A 16,956-nucleotide genomic window follows, 5' to 3' on the forward strand; every position below is an offset into this window, starting at 1 on the left:
GAGAATCTGAACAACTTGCCTGGTTAGGCAAGGGGGTGGGTGGGACCTAGTCAGATTTTTTGAGTGAATATTGTATATTAGACTTTATTGTATGTTTATCCTTGGTGGCCTCACATATGCTATTCCATTTATTCCTTAAAGGAACTGTTAAAGTTGAACAGCCTTTTGGTGACAGAATATGCTAGAACTACCATCTCTTGACTCTGGTTCAACTTCTTTTTGTAGCTTGACTCTATCATCTGTTAGGGTGCTGTGTCCTGACTTACGTACAGATTTCAAAGCCTCATAAATGTTGAATCTGTATGAGCCTATGCATCTTTTCACCCATACCTAGTTCCCTGATGGGTGAGTTCACCTGGTGTGTGTGTGTGTATGTATGTTCTTTCTTAGATTAATACAGTTCAGTATTCTAAGAAAGAAATGCAGGTCAGGCACTTCGAAGCCTGATACACTTAATCTAATCCATCTATTGGTAAATTCCTCCTTTGTCAGCTCTGCCTTCACACCTCCTCCCTGGTCCTGCTCACAGGGGTATGTTGGCCACTGTCTGGAGCTGAAAGGTTGCATAGTGTTTCCCTACGGTCAAAGCCTCTGTTGCCATGTCTGGCTGCCCAAGACATCCTGGGGGTCTGACTCCACATCCTATGGGATTGCAGTGACTCAGGTTTCATATTTGGACTGCAGTGGATAGGATCTTGTGGCTCTGTTTTTCAATTATTTGAAAGGCAAAATGTTGACCTTTGTCTAGCTGTCTGAAAGACCAGGAGATAAGAAGTCTTTCCCCAGGATAAATTGACTGTGAAATGTCTCTGAAAATGGGGTATCTCATGCCAGTTGTGGTGAAATAATCTTAAATTGTTTGTTTCCCCTCCCAGAATTGGGATGGTTAGTCATCCACAGAAAGTTACTGAGCATCTGCTCTAAGCAGGCAGTTTGCTCACAGGATCTCTGGATTCCAGGAGACCTGGATTCAAGGTTGCAACACCTCAATTATCTTTTCCTTTAGGAAATGTATAATCTAATAGGAGGTAAGATATACACTCACATACACAGACACCTAGATCCCACACTGTAATAAAAGAGCATGCTTGATGTTACAGGAGGTAAAGATGGGAGGCTCACAGGTTTAAAGGACGGTGGTATAGTCACATGGAATAAATGGAGAAGGCATATATGAAGGTGGTCACATAGCTGAACCTTGAAAGGATGGACAGAAATAAGGCAGTGAGGAAGGGTGGACATTCCCAACATGAAGAAGGTACAGTCAATAATGTGTTGAAAGGCATATGCATTGGATTTTAAAGGAATAGTGAGTTTCCTTAGAGCACATGTTAATGTGCAGGAGAAGTGGAAGAGAAGGTTGGAATGGCAGGAAAGGGGTAACGTAGAGAGACTTTATATTGGGCTGAGGAGTTTGCACCCCATCTGGTAGGCAGTGGAGGGCCATTGAAAGTGAGTGAGGGACTGGTGTGATCAGAGGCTGGTCAGGTAGCAGGGCAGAGGATGAGGTGATGAGGGTGCTAAGCCAAAGGTAGAGGGACAGTTCTAAGGCTTTTGCCATAGTCCAGGCAAGAGAGGGAAGAAGGGATTTTTCTCAACAAAAGCAAGAAAGTGAGAGAGTCCTTTGCTGTTATCTAGATGAGAAGGGGAGAGGGTGGATTTGGAGGACAAATAGAAGATACCCAGCATACATGCATAATTAGAGTTGTTTTTTTAAAGGTGATATTTGAAGCTGTGGAAATGGATGAAAGGAAATGGTGAAGAAGCTGAAGACAGAGCCCTTAAGTGACAGGAAGGGGATAAAATAGAGGAGATAGAGCAGGAGTAGTCAGGAAAGTGGGAGGAGAGCCTTGCTGCTAGGGGCCAGAGGGCAGGGAGAGGCCACTGCTATCGGTGTTGAATGGAGTAGAGGAAAGGGAAGGTGGGAAGTGAGAAAACCCCACTACATTGGATGATTTGGGTATAATCAGTAGACTCTGGTCAGAATGATTGTTGTGCAGGCCGACTGCACAGTGTTGAGGTGTGGTAAGCATGAAATGGGGCAGGGCTCATGTGGACCATTCTTTCAAGAGTTTTGACTGTGAATGAAAAAAGAGAGAATGGATTTGTTGGCACAGGAGAGATTGGAAAAGTCAAATTGGAGGAGGAGATTGATAGAAGAAGTAGGCAGTGGGGTCACGGACAGGCAGGGAGGTGGAATAATATCTTCAGAAACAGACATGAGGTAGCAGAGGATGAGAAATATAGAGTGGTATTTGGCAGGTAGCACTTTAAAAGGAGATATTTGTGGCCTCAGAGAGGGGAGAGCTGGATTCTGAGAGAGAGGAGGGCAGCTTGGAGTGGAGTTTGAGTTTGAAAAGACAGGAATGGTAAGAGTCAGTAGAAAAATGCAAGGGACATCCCAAAGAAATCACTAATGGTTCCTAAGTCTGAGAGGGAATCCAGCTGAGGTCAGGAGGCATGAGTTAGGGGCCAGCAATGGTTAGCATTCCTGAGAATGGCTCCCTAGAATTGAGTTTGGCAAAGTGACATAGGTCAATGGGGCAAAGAGCTCTAGTTCTATAAGGAGATAAGTGAAGCTATTAGAGTTGATAAGGAGACTTAGGGTGGCTGGTGGGAATGAAGGTTCCAGGACTCATGTTTTAGTAGGAGTTGGAAGTCTGACTTCTCTAGCCTGCCCCTGTTTACAGATTATTTTTCAGAATAGTGGTTGGCCCCTTGAGATCTGAATGGATGTACAAAGGGGTTGGTGGACTTTTTTGGGGTTGCATGAGAACAGGAAGATGGTAAACCTGAATGGTGAGGATGATGGAAGCGTTAGGAGAGTTGATGCAGGGTGGTAGGAAAGTAGTACCAGTTGCCTGCCCAGGAACAGTGTGTTGTGAAAGTCTCTGGGGATCGTCATAGCCAGCCCTGTGGCCACCATTTCACCCTGTCTAGCCTCATCTGGAAAACCTACCTGCAGCGTCTGGCCTTATTCTGGTGAAACTCAAGGGCAGCACTGACTCCAGCTCTGTCTCTTGAGGGACCTGGTCAGAAAGCTGTGGGTTTTTCCCTTTTTCTTATTGCAGCGAGACTTGGTCAGAATGCACTGTTTCCCTCCAAGTGTATCAGTTTGGAATGAGCTTGGTCCACATGGATAGGTTTTCTCAGTGCCACCTGCTGTCACTCTCCAGACAGCTGGTCTTAGGCATTTCTTTAGCATTTGACTTTGATAGAATGAAAAAGGAGAAAAGAAGATACCAAAGAAGAAAATGACTGGAAGAAAAATGTTCTTGGGTTTGGTGAAGCAATGGAATGGGCCTGGTGTCCCTGAGAAATGGCCATGATTCTTCTTCAAGACATTCACAGGTATCACAGTGTGTAGTCACATCAGGCACACTTGGGCCATGGACAGGCACAGGTCAGTGCCTCCTACATGGTTACATTTAGGTCATGGTCTTTTCTACAGGGAGAGGATAAAATGGCAATAAATGCCATCTAGCTTGTGTTTTTCAGGCTCAGAAGGAAATGAATGTAAATTCAAAACCCAAGGCTTTTCGGGAAAGATTCCTCTAACACTTGTGGGCCAGTGCATATGTGTGTGTGTGAGAGAGGGAAGCAGCAGAGAGGAGGGGGAGCAGTGTGACTTACTTGAAACTCTGAAAGATAGCATGTGTCACAGGAGCAGGCATATCTGGGCACAAGGAGACCTGTGCCTAGAATGACCTCTACCTTTTGCTTTGGCATTTTGAGGGACTTTTAACCTCAGCATGTCTGGGGATCTGCTTCCTTCAGTCCCCCAATTAAAAATCTTTATTCTTCCAACTCCATTTATAAATGACTATTGCTTGAACATTGCAAAGGAATTGATTGAAATACAGCAGAAGAAGGCTTTGTGTGTCTGGTCCTTTATGTATTTTCAGCTACATGGGTAAATTGTAGTAGAGGCTCAGATGCTTAAAGAGTATTTCTGAGCTAAGTTTTCTCAGAGAAAGATGTCTTGGGAGTGGGGCAGAAAGAGTGTTAAACAACCCTGCTGCATGACTTCACAAACAGTACCAGAGAAAAAGGCTTTGGGTTTCAGAGGCACAGGGTTGTCCTGTGTAGGGAACTATTGAGAGGGGATCTTGAATTGGGGTGCTTTATCTTATATGCACTACATGTGACTAAGAAGACACACCTGCTCCCAAGGAAATCTTTGTGAGGAAGTTGAATTGCATCTTTCATTCTTTTCCTTCTGTTTTTTAAAGGTTTATATGGTGTTCTAGTTGATATGATTCTTGGATAATTGGCTCCATTGTTTACATGTGGACTTTTCTTTTTTACATTACATGGCAATGTACACGAGTGTGATACATACAGTACACAAAATCAGATCCTTTAAAAACAGTTATGCACATGACATGCAATATTAACTTTATACATTGCATCCCAGGATGTGATTGATTGGAGGAAAAAATGTTGGAGTAGGCATGTTTGGTAAAGGAACCACAAGTTATATAACCCAGTGGACACACACACACACACACACACACACACACCCATCTAGTTTGAAGGGCAACTGTAGTGTATGCAGCATTAGCAGTGGCGCCGTTGAGGAGGTGGAACTATTTCACACAAGATAAGGATGGGCCAGCATCAGGACACAGATGCAGGGTTTTATGAACTATTATTATTCCTACCTTTCGGAAAGTGATGTTTTCAGTCACAGATCAGATAAAAGGGGCAATATGCACAATCTCCAACTGAAATCCTGCTGTAGCCCAGACAGTGAGGTGGTAGGACATTAGAAGACTTGAAAACTGTAGCTCTTTCTGGATCCCCCAGTTATCTGCTCTCTTCTTCAAACGGGCTCTTCCTCAGGTGTCAGTCACCTTCACAACATCAGAGGTTCCACTCTGCCCCAAGAGGAAGGAGCACTAAGGAGGACGTCTTCTTTTATTCCGTGGAGACCCTTAATCATGGTGGAAATTGGATGCACCCGCCTACGATTCTTCGTCATACTTCCTGCCCAATCTGCCAGACGGGCCAGTGGCCCAGGGTGGGTAGCCTTTCAGTTTGATCACCTCATAGGCACTTTCAGCCACCTGTTTGTGAACTTCTTTCCACTGTTCCTCATCTGCATCACTGCCTAAATCAGGGTGCAGGTCCTTTGGGGAGACACCAGCAACATTCACTCCACTCCACACAGGGTCACTAGAATGTCCATGCTCCCCAAGCACCCACCCGTGACAGCTTAATGGGTGAACTCCCAGCCTCTCCCCCATTAGGTAATGGAACCAGGCTGAATCCAGACTGCAACCACTTCCAATAAATGGTTTTTTAGAAAGCCACTTATCTTCCAAGCCACATAGGTCACGATACCCACTGGATTGGAAACAACAAGCAAATTGCAGTTGGGGTGTATTTCACATTAGGAATGAAGAAGTTAAAGATATTCATCCTGTGTCCTGGCTACACAGGTAAAGGACAGCTGGACACTTCACATGCTTCTTCCCTTAGCTGATTTGAATCTATATCCTTTTCCTATAATAAATCATGATAATAACACCCCCCCCCCAATAATAAATAAAGATGTTCATGTAATGCTGGACCAAATTATGACGGCATTCTCCCTGGTGTTGACGTGCCCCAGCTGTGGTAATAACCAGCTTGGAGTTTGCAGTCTCACTGTAGTCTCTGCAGTCACACTATTGTCTCTTTTGGAGTTCTAAGGAAAAGGCTGCCATGCTGGAGACCCATCATCTCTCCCTTCAGTTTGTCTTCCGTGACATCAACAAGAGCAAGTTTATCTGCCACGTCCTTCATTTAGATCAGTGGTTCTCAACCTTGGCTGCACATTAGAATCACCTGGGAATCTTTTTAAAATCCTGATTTCTGGGCCTCATCCTCCAGAAATTCTGTTTCTTTGTTACTAATGTTGTGCCCCCCCCCCAATAACAAAGAAACAGAATTTCCAGAGGATGAGGCCCAGAAATCGGGATTTAAAAAAGATTCCCAGGTGATTCTAATGTGCAGCCAAGGTTGAGAGCCACTGATTTAGATACTGATGGCTCAGGCCACCCAACAGCACCAGACCAATGACTGTAATCTTATTCTGGGGACTTCGTTCTTCCTTAAGCAGACTCACAGCTGCTTCTTGAGAGTTGCCATACTGGACTTAGAAACAAAAGAAATTTGAGTGCATGGCAGGTGGGCGTCGGTTGCACATTGTGTTGGATCCAGACCCAATGGTAGCTACTCCGGTGCTCTCTTTCTGTTTTTCCCCCCTAAATACTGTAGCACATATTCGGTATTTCTTTAGCAATGGTCTTTTGTGGTAAATTTCCTCAGTCTTTGTTTTGAATTGTTCCCCACCCCCCCATACCCCCCTTCAGTGATGGCTTAATCAGATACATAATTCTGTTAGCAAATATCTTCCTTCAGTAATTTGAAGATATTCCATTATCTTCTGGACTCTACTGTTGCTGATGAAAAATCTTCTGTAAATCCAAATCAATATTCTGAATTTTAAAAAGATATTCTTTTTGTCGTTTGCATTATGCCATTTTACAAAGTCGTGTTAATACATAGATTTAAAAAAAATCTTGCTTGAGACTTGGTGGGATAGTTCAATCTAAGGATTCATATTGTTCACCAGTTCTGGAAAATTCTTAGTCATTTAAAAATATTGCCTCTCCATCAGTCTTTCTATTTTATTCTTCTCATACTCTGTTATTAAACTATGTATTGGTCTTTCTCATTTTATCTTTTTTCTTAAATGCTTTTTCTTATCCTGTATTTCATTATCTTTCTTTGCTACATTCAGGGTAATGTCTTCAGCTCTAGCTTCCTATTCAGCATTTTTTCTTCATTTGTATCTAATCTGCTGTTTAAACTTTAAATGCTTTTATTTTCAATGACTTTTATTTCTAAAATATATATTTTGTTCTTTTTAAAATTTGTTTCTTTAATAGTGTATTTTTTCCCTTTATGGTTTCTATTCCATATTTTAGATTGCTAATCATTTTAAATATATATATATTTGTGTATATTTATAATACTTATAGTCTATTTTAGATAGTTTTATCTGTTTCAGCCCTTGAGGAATAGTTATCCTGTTTCTTGTTTCTGCTGAGTTTCACTGATGGTTGATCACTTCCTTCTGTGACATAAAATTTTTCAGTGTGAGCCCATCTTTATGAAATTGTTGTCCGACTAGGTTCTAAGCATCCTGAATTTTAGAGGTGTTGCATTTGCCCCAAGTAGGCAATTTTAATGGCTTCACTGTCTATAAACAATTTTTAATATTAGCTTCTTGACTTGGAGTGTCCACAGTATACCGGTGCTTTAATATTTCATGAGAAAAAATTTTCACACCCAGAATCTCAGAGACAAGTGGAACGTGTATATAGTATGGGCTGACTCATACAAACAGGGAACATTTTATTTTTCTACCGTTGCAGCCTTCAGACCTGCTCTGTTGGATCTTCCTTTCCTTTTTCTTGTTCACATCATCTCAAGCCTATTTTAGCTTTCCACTCACATTCAGTTATTAGAAAAGTCTCATTTCAATAATTAGGACTCATTTTACAAATATTAGAAGTCCATAGGCTACTTCAAGTCTTACCCATGGCTTTCAGATTTATCTGGGGGAAGAGGGTCATGACCTACTTTTTTCTTTCTTCTGGTTCTTCCACTCCTTCCCTCCTTCTGGTCTTCTAGGATTAGGAAAGAGGAGAGAGGCTTAATGGAAACGGGGCTGAAGTCTTCCTCCTTGGTGCTGCTTTGCCTGACATTGGCTGGCCGTCACTCTCTACTATGGTAGCCATCCCAATACTGGCTCTTTCTTTGGGCATCTTTGTGGGCTCTTTTAATGTCCCCTTGAGGTCCTTTATACCTCATAGTTCCATGATGTGGGTGATGTGGTCTCTGCAAGACTTCTTGTGAATTGCATAGCTTCTTTCTGCTGAGATAGCCCTCTTGGGAGGAATACTTTCACGGTAGCTTGAATCCAGCGACCTTGCATATCACCAGCTCAGCCCAGTAGAGGCTGCTGTATTTAGTTAAAAGTTGGAGTTGCAGGCTGTCTTCCATTGTTGCCCCTTTTCCTTGTCCTGTCAGCACAGCTGATCCAAATCTAGAGAATTTTCCAGGCAAGAAGCAGGCACCAACCTCAGTTTGTATGCATCCTCCAGATTCTAAACAGCACGGTCAGTGCTTTCCCAAGAATAATGCTCTGCTCTGGTGCTCCAGGGTGGACATCGGGCGGGGATGAGGGGGTAGAGGGTTGCGGGGGCAATGAGAGGCTGGTTTCTCTTTATTCCACTGCAGTGTCCAGAGATGCTCCCCTTGGTGCCCACTTCACTTGATTTGGGAGGGAGTTGGGGGGAGCACACGGTGCCTCTAGGATGCCTGTTTCTAGTCCTCTTCTTATGTAGGCTGAGTGGGGTGCTGGAGGGAGGGATCAAGGACCAGTTTGGCTGCGTGTTATTCCTGGCATCCAGTGCCTCTGTTGTTTGAGGGATACTTCTCACTTATTGCTCTCAGGTTTGGGGCTTCAGCTGGAATTCTGAGATAAGGGAAGTCCCAATCAGCATCTTGTGATCCACATTTTCTTAGCTCTTCTTTGGGCATGTGGGTAGGGGTTTTAGACCCCTTTTTTACCGAGGATTAATAGTTCTAGGTTCTCAGGTTTATGCTAGGGTCTCAGTCAACCCTTTGGTTTTGTGGGGTCCTCTAGCTCTGTCTCCTGTTTTGTTTAGGGGTTAGAACTCCACCCCTGACCTGTGGGCCTCTCAACCCCACATCCCCCAGAGCTATCCCAGCTGTTAATACCCCAGCTCATTACTCAGCTTTAAGTTCTCCCTTCCTTCCTGGGACTCAGCTCATATTGTTCAGCATTTCTTTGCATCATAAAAAGAATGAATTCCCCATTTTTTTGATGGTCTAAGCTTGGCCTGCCATATTGCCAGAGCTGGATATTTGCATCTGTGCTGTATAGACTGCTAGTAATACCAGTCCTTCTATTTCCATCACAAGGATGTTATCAGGACACAGAAGGTCCTGGGTGTAAACATGCTTTGAAAGTATTGATACATTTACAAAGATGGGATTATTGTAAATATACCTTTGCCTGGTTTGTTAAACCATTAACCTTCGAACTGGTCATTTACTAAAACTATATTTATAAGGGGAAATGCTCACAAACCGACATGACATGATGATGTCCAATAGTTTACCTCCTTTAACTATCACTTCTGATTTATGACACCTAATGGTTTCCAGTCTATCTTTCTGGATTTACTCATTTAGAGTATTTTGAACTTTCAGAATATTAGTCCATTATCCTTTTTTATATCATTGGACTTAGAAATATATATTAGACTAGAGGCCCGGTGCACAAAAATTTGTGCACTCGGGGGGGAGAGGGGGTCCCTCAGCCCAGCCTGTGCCCTCTCGCAGTCTGGGACCCCTCGGGAGATAACGACCTGCTGGCTTAGGCCTGCTCCCGGGTGGCAGAGGGCAGGCCCAATCCCTAGGTGCAGCCCCTGGTCGGGCTCAGAGCAGGGCCGATTGGGGAGTTGGGGCGCTGCCCTCTGTCATGCACAGAGCAGGGCGGATCTGGAGGTTGCAATGCCACCCCTAGTCACGCTCAGAGTACGGCCGATTGGGGGGTTGGGGCACCACCCCCTCTCACACTGAAGGCAGGGTCGATAGGGAAGTTGCGGCGCCACCATGTCACGCACAGAGCAGGGCGGATCAGGGGGTTGGGGTGCTGCCCCCTGTCATGCACAGAGCAGGGCCCATCAGGGGGTTGGGGCTCCGTACCCTGTCACACACAGAGCAGGGTTGATCAGGGGGTTGGGGAGCTCCCCCTGTCACGCACAGAGCAGGGCCGATCAGGGGGTTGAGGAGCTCCCCCCTGTCACACACAGAAGGGCCAATAGGGGAGTTGGGGCACCACCCCCAGTCACACACAGAGCAGGGCGGATCAGGGGGTTGGGGTGCTGCCCCCTGTCATGCACAGAGCAGGGCCCATCAGGGGGGTTGGGGCTCCGTACCCTGTCTCACACACAGAGCAGGGCTGGTCAGGGGGTTGAGGAGCTCCCCACTGTCACACACAGTGCAGGGCGGATCAGGGGGTTGGGGCACCGCCCTCTATCACCCACAGAGCAGGGCTGATCAGGGGGTTGGGGCGCCACCACTGTCACACTCAGGCAGGGCCAATGGGGAGGTTATGGCTCTACCCTGTCACACTCAGAACAGGGCCCATGGTGGGGGAGGGGGGTTTGGGGTACCGCCCTCTATCACCCACAGAGCAGGGCCGATCAGGGGGTTGGGGTGCTGCACCCTGTCACACACAGAGCCGCAGGGCGATCAGGGGGTTTGGGCGCTGCCACCTGTCATGCTGATCCCGGTGCCGGGAGGCCTCTCGGCTCCGCTGATCCCGGTGCTGGGAGGCATATTACCCTTTTACTATATAGAATAGAGGCCTGGTGCACGGGTGGGGGCTGGCTGGTTTGTCCTGAAGGGTGTCCTGGATCAGGGTGGGAGTCCCCACTGGGGTGCCTGGCCAGTCTGGCTGAGGGGCTGAGGGCTGTTTTCAGGCTGACTGGTGACTGAAGCTCCCAACCGCTCCTTTTTTTCTTTTTTTTCTTTTTCTTTCTTTTTTTTTTTTTTATTCTGGGCCAGTTTTAGCTCTGAGGCCTCTGCTGCTGAAAACAGGTTTCTGGCCTTTGTTTACCGTCTGTATTTGATACAATGTTGCAGTCCGGCTGGCTGAAGCCTGGCTGAGTAAAGCAGGTTTCTGGGGGTTTTTTAGCTTCTATATTTGCAACATAGTTGCTTAGAGTTGCAGCTGAGAGGCCGGCAAGTTAGGCGGGGAACATTGGAGTCCTCCGTCACTGAAGCAAGCAAGCCTCCCTGTTCGCATCAGCTGCCTGGCTGCCGGCCGCCATCTTGGCTGGGAGTTAATTTGCATATCTCCCTCATTAGCCAATGGGAAGGGTAGCGGTCGTATGCCAATTACCATCTTTCTCTTTTATTAGATAGGATATTAATTAAAACTATATTTGGTACATTAGGTGGCTGTTACATAAATTATGTATATTAGGTGTATACCAGGTACATCAGGGTCACTCATTCTCCTTCCTTCACCTAGGGAACCAAAGATAGGACAGACTATCAATCATCAATCAATCAGTCAATGTTAAGTGAGTGCTTATTGTGAGTTTGGCACTGTAATAGCTCCTTGGCAGAAGACATAAACAAACAAAACCAATTTTTGGCAACTATGTATTAGGTAGTAGATACCAGACAGACATACTCCTAGATGCGCTGATGAATGAAATAGCCCAGCATCTGCCCTCTTGGAGCTTACATTGGAGCCACTGGCTGAGCTATATTTGAATTTCTCAGCGGTGGTAACATGGTACATTGTTACAACCACACTTGAGAAATGAATGAATACTCCAGGGTCTGGAAGTCTTGTTTAGTTTTTTATGGATCTGATACCCTGATCCCATCAAGGACCAAATTTTTATAAAAAGAAACCCTAGTCTAGAAGTTGAACAGCTTTTGGAATAAGGGAATCAAACAGTATGTGAAAGATGTTGTGGGTTTGAGTTGCTATCTCTGTGGCACTGAGGTTTATCTCTGAGTGTCATCTCCCCTTTCTGTACCCTTCCCATTGCGGTGGAGCTTTCTCATCATCCTCAGGGATCCAAGGCTTTTTGCTTTTACCTTTCCTTCCCTCTGGGAAGGCACACCCACAGATAAAAGGCTCAGATCCCTGACAGAGCTATGCAGCACAGCATAGTCCCTGCTCATCCTGGCAGTCATGGACATACCTTGTGTGGGCTCTATGTCCCTGGAGGCCAACTTCATGGAGTGGGTGGGAGGACAATGGTTTCTCCAGGAGGAGTAGGGTCACCTGGACCCTGCTCAAAGGGAGGCTAGAATCAACTATTTACATTTTTATATAAATTTATTTTATTTCCTCTCTGAAGTATTTGCATTTTCAGGCTTTTGTCTAATTGTGAAATGAAAGATTTGATCTTTTCCCCAGGAATTCCAGTCATCAGCAAATAAGTTTAGGAAGAATTAGTAAGACTAAAAACATTCTATGGATGATTTTCCTAAGCTTGTGGTTTCAAATTAAATCAGGCAAAAGATAAATCTGTTGATTAATGGTCATTGGCACCAATTCAGTGTCAACAGGAATCCCCAATTTGGGGTGTGGCGAAGAAGGAAACTTTATTAGTAGCACAATTGTGATACAGCACGACCATGAGAACAGCACAGCTATGAACAGCTTAGTAGTGTTACAGCTCAATTGTGAAGCAGCATGGCTGTGAAGAAGCACTGTTGTGAGATGGCCCTGCTCTAGCCCAGCCAGGAGAGTGCATTTTTCAATCTTTGGTAGAAAGGGAAAATGTGCTCCCTAGGCCAGAGGGGAGCTGACTTATATAGACAGAAGTCCCCACCCTTGGACCTTGATTGGTTGGTCCTTATGAAATGAGGAGTCCAAATCCTTGCAGTTTGATTAGTCCAAAAGGCAATGCCCTGATTGGTCAGAATGGAGCCTCTCTGATTGGTTGATGAAGATGCTGATGGGAAATATAGCCAGGCAGCTCTGATTTGACAGGGAACACCTCAGTCCTGTTGGTTGAAATATAATTTCAGGAACTCCTTTGTTAGGCTCGTTCAGATGCTGAGAACACAGAGCAGTGGGAGGCAGGTAGTTCAGTGCAGGCTTCTCCCTGAAGTGTGGTTTGTGTTAGAGCCCCGTGTTTAGAGATGGCTGCTGGACTCTGTTTTTAAATTTGAGCCCAGTTAATCACCCGGAATCCTTCTTGATAGGTATCTTCTTTCTCAGGGTCCATACATCTAAGATGACAAATACAGTAAGTTTCAGTCCTGTGCTGATTCAGGACTGATAATGGAGTTTTTCATGTTGAAAGGATTCTGAACTATTGCCTAAGCTCAGGGGAATGAGTGCAGTGATTGATTAGTGATGTCTTCCATTGACTAGGATGGAGGTGAGGAATGTATAGCACACCTACTACTTCGACCATTTTTAAAAATTGATTTCAGAGAGGAAGGGAGGAGAGAGATAGAGACATCAATGATGAGAGAGAATCATTGATTGGCTGCCTCCTGCATGCCCCCCACTGGGGTCGAGTCCACAAATCAGGCATGTGCCTTGACCGGGAATCAAACCATGACCTCCTGGTTCATAGGTTGACGCTCAACCACTGAGCCATGCTGGCTGGATGGCCATTTCTTGTAAAGATGGACAGATGCTTAGGTTGTCTTTTATTTCAGCCAGCTGATTCAATCAGTATGTAAACAAACAGCTAATTTAGTGGGGAAAAATCAGTTCATATGTGTATTTGGTATAATGTAGAAATAAAAAAGAAAAAAACTTAACTCTTATAAATTCTGCTTTTCACTTTTTATTCCGCTAGATTGGTACATCATAGACATATATTTAAAGTTGAGTTAAATCCAAGAGCTTCTAAATTTCTTGTCTAATTTTCCTGAAGGAGTCACTAGATAGTACCTTATAGTTTCATCACACTGTCTTTCTAAATATTTTAAAATACATTTCAGTAAAACCTCAGAGAGAAGGTAGGGGAGGGTGGGGGTAAGAGGGAGAGATCAACCAAAGGACTTATATGCAAGCATATAGGCCTAACCAATGGACACAGACAACAGGGGGGTGAGGGCATGAGTGGGGGGGATGGGAGTAATGTGGGGATAAGGGCACATATGTAATAACTTAATCAATAAAATTAAAAAAAATTAAAAAAGTCTTGCTATAGCCAGAATAAAAGCAATTTATTCTTTTATAGTGACCAAAAAACCAAAAAATACATTTCACTCTTATTACTTCATGTTATTCTCACTTGATCCCTGTGAGAGGTTTGTTTGTAGTGCATGGATGGGGAAACTGATGCTCAGGATGATTTGACTTGCCAAAGCTTGTCATGAGCAGGTGGGGGATTGGCCCGGATCCCTGGCCTTCCTCCTTTTACCATGAATTTCTGTGATTCCTCGGGGATCTCCAGGAAATTTAATTATTGTTGATATCCTCTCTCAGGGCAGGAGACTGTATTTTGGCAAATGACTCAAAATAGCATCTTTGCTCTGCTTAAGAGGTTGCCTTTTTAGCAGCAGGTTGATAAATTAGACCCCACTGCTTCGATAAAATACTTTGGGGTTTATAGGATGGAAAATTTTGTTTGGAAATGAAAATAGCCCATAGTCACTCGTACCCTGAAGTTGTCAGATGATACTGTCTGAGTCACCCCTCACCATCTTCTGGCACTCGCTGGGGGGGGGGGGGGGGCTCCCTGAGGTTCACCTACCGTGGTCTTGGCCATATTTGGCTTTCTAGAGCTTGTTGGCTTTGGAAGTGCCTTTCAACCTGCCAACACCCAAGTGGAGACCCAGATCCGCGTACATTTAAATGGCCTGGCTGTGGAGAGAGCTCAAGTGGAGACATCCAAGGGATGTGGGGCTATTTAGTTAACATAAATCAGCTCTCCGAGCGTGAGTATCTAATGCATTCCTTTGGTTATAAACAGTTTAGTGTCTTGACAGCCAACATCTTCTCTCCCTGGTCCTTCCTAGCACAGACCTCCATTTGGATTTGTTTCTACAATCAGACACTTTGATGATTGCAAGGCATGGTAAGGAGCCTTTCTGAAGAATAATAAGCTATTGTATATCAGGCCCTTCCTCCTAGAGTGTTTCTGCTCAGTGGGTACAAGCAGACTCTCTCTGCCCTCACTTATTGCTTTCAGTGGGTACTTTGCTAAGTATATTACATAACCATCTCATTTAATCCTCACCTCCAATTCACGAGGTAGGAACTGCTATTAATCATTTTACAGGAAAGAAAACTGAGCTTAGGTAATTTGTCTAAGACCACACAGCTAATAAATGGTAGAGCTGAAATTTGAACTTAGCCTGCTTTCTGAGCCCTTGCTTTTAAAAAGCCCTGCCATGATTATATTGTTTCCTTTCTAATTTGGATAGTTTGCTGTTGGATTTTTGAGATGTTTCTTGATAGTTTAAATAGCAGCCCCCATGCTGGCAGAATAGGCCTGTGGATCTGCTCAGCCCTCCTCTGGCAGGAGGAAAGTTTGGGTTAGGAATGTGTGTCATCATGGAGGTGGTGTCAGCATGATGGCCTGGTCCCAATCTCAGATTTAGACCAGCGAGAACCAGGGTCCCAGAGTCATGGTTTGCACTCTGCTTCAGGTTTCTCCTGGGGAGTGGTTGTGCCAGGGCTTGTGCTTGGCAGGGAATTGTTGTGGTATAAACAGGGATTGGTATATTTAGAAATAATCTCTAGGGATTGTCATATGTGTTTATCTACATGCTCAAGAGATAAAAGTCAGGGAGGTGGATCAGTAAGAAAATACTTGGATTGACATCTAGTTGACACAATGGCTCTTTCCCAGGGATACAGGGCAGCCTGATGCATAGGGCCAATTTTAGAGTCTTCTTTATCTGTTTGGAATTGTCGCTATCTGCACTGCAGTAAAACAAGACTAGCCTGGGTCTGCCTTTCTTGACTTGAAAAACATCATCACATGGGCTTGCCTTAGTTTTAGTTTTTTCCTAACACATGTTGTGGGACTCTGTTTTCTCTCCCCAACCCACCCGCAGATGTAACTTTCTGATTCACTGTTTCATTTAGGGAAGACATTTGTAGAGCAATGTCAAGAGGGGCTGTTTTCACTTTGGATATTACTCATATTCAATGTTCTTGCTTTGAATGTATTCCAAGAGGATACAGTAAATAAAGGAGTGTGCATACATCCATGCAGGAGTTCATGAAGGATAAACCACATTTCTTTTCCTTCTTTCTTCCCCTCCTCTCCCATCTCCTCCCCTCCTTTACTGTTCCCTCCCCACTCCTTCCTGCCTGCTTTCCTTCCTTCCACTATATATTTTTTTACATCAGGTTTCTTGATGCATAGTTTACATATGGTGAGGTTCACCTTTTACGCTACGCAGACAGTCCTGTAACACAATAGTCATGCTATAAATCATTTATAAAGATCCCTCATACCTCATTTATTCAGTACTCTCTCCACCCAAGGTCTTTGGCAATCACTGATCTGATTTTGCTTCTTTACATTTTTCCTTTCTCAGAATGAATAAATGATAAATTAAATCATGTAGTATATAACTGATGTGTGTGAGTGGCAGGCTAGATTTGGCACATGGGCAAAAATTTGCCAATCCCTTTTTTAAGGGATCAGCTAGAAATGTATTCTTCTATTTTACATAGAATTTACCCAAGAGAAATAAAAATATATGTCCACATAAGAAACTATATAAGAAAATATATGGTAGCCTGATTCCTAACAGCTTCAAACTGGAAATCACCCAAATGTTCTTCTATTGTGAGTGGGGAAACATTGTAGAGCATCCATAGAATGGAATACCACTCAATATCGAGGAAGGACTGATTTACTCAACAACATGATATGCCTCTAAACCTTCCACTGTATACATACTATTGATTTCAGAGAGGAAGGGAGGGGGAGAGAGAGACAGAAACATCAATGATGAGAGAGTCATCAATTGGCTGTCTCCTGCCTACCCTACGTTGGGGATCAAGCCTGCAACCTGGGCATGTGCTCCAACTGGAAATCAAACTGTAACCTCCTCGTTCATAAGTGGACACAACCACGGAGCCACACTGGCCGGGCAGACCTTCCACTATATTTTTAATTCAATAGACAAAACATTTCTCTAAGAGATAGGAAAGGGCAACAGAGATTATAGCTCTAGCACCATATATTTTGCAGTCATAAAGTTATTTGCCTCTGGCCTTTCTTCCAAGTTTGATTCATATTTATTCTAGAATCAAATACACTGATATTGGGATCAAGGCTGATTTTTAGAAGATGATTCATTTAAAGTGAACTCCTGCTTTGTATCTTTATATAATAGGACTTCTTAAGTGGG

General features: G+C 44.1%; 1 protein-coding gene and 1 pseudogene across 28 annotated transcripts in view; one reads left to right on the forward strand and one right to left on the reverse strand.

Moving 5' to 3' along the window:
- Positions 1 to 16,956, forward strand: part of CACNA1C (calcium voltage-gated channel subunit alpha1 C) — a 616,430-nt gene that overhangs the window by 12,471 nt on the left and 587,003 nt on the right. The gene's annotated exons all lie outside the window — the stretch shown is intronic.
- LOC132226255 (L-lactate dehydrogenase A chain-like) lies at positions 4,640 to 6,156 on the reverse strand (annotated as a pseudogene).

The sequence above is a fragment of the Myotis daubentonii genome, chromosome 2 (genome assembly GCF_963259705.1).
Source record: "Myotis daubentonii chromosome 2, mMyoDau2.1, whole genome shotgun sequence".
Lineage (NCBI taxonomy): Eukaryota > Metazoa > Chordata > Mammalia > Chiroptera > Vespertilionidae > Myotis > Myotis daubentonii.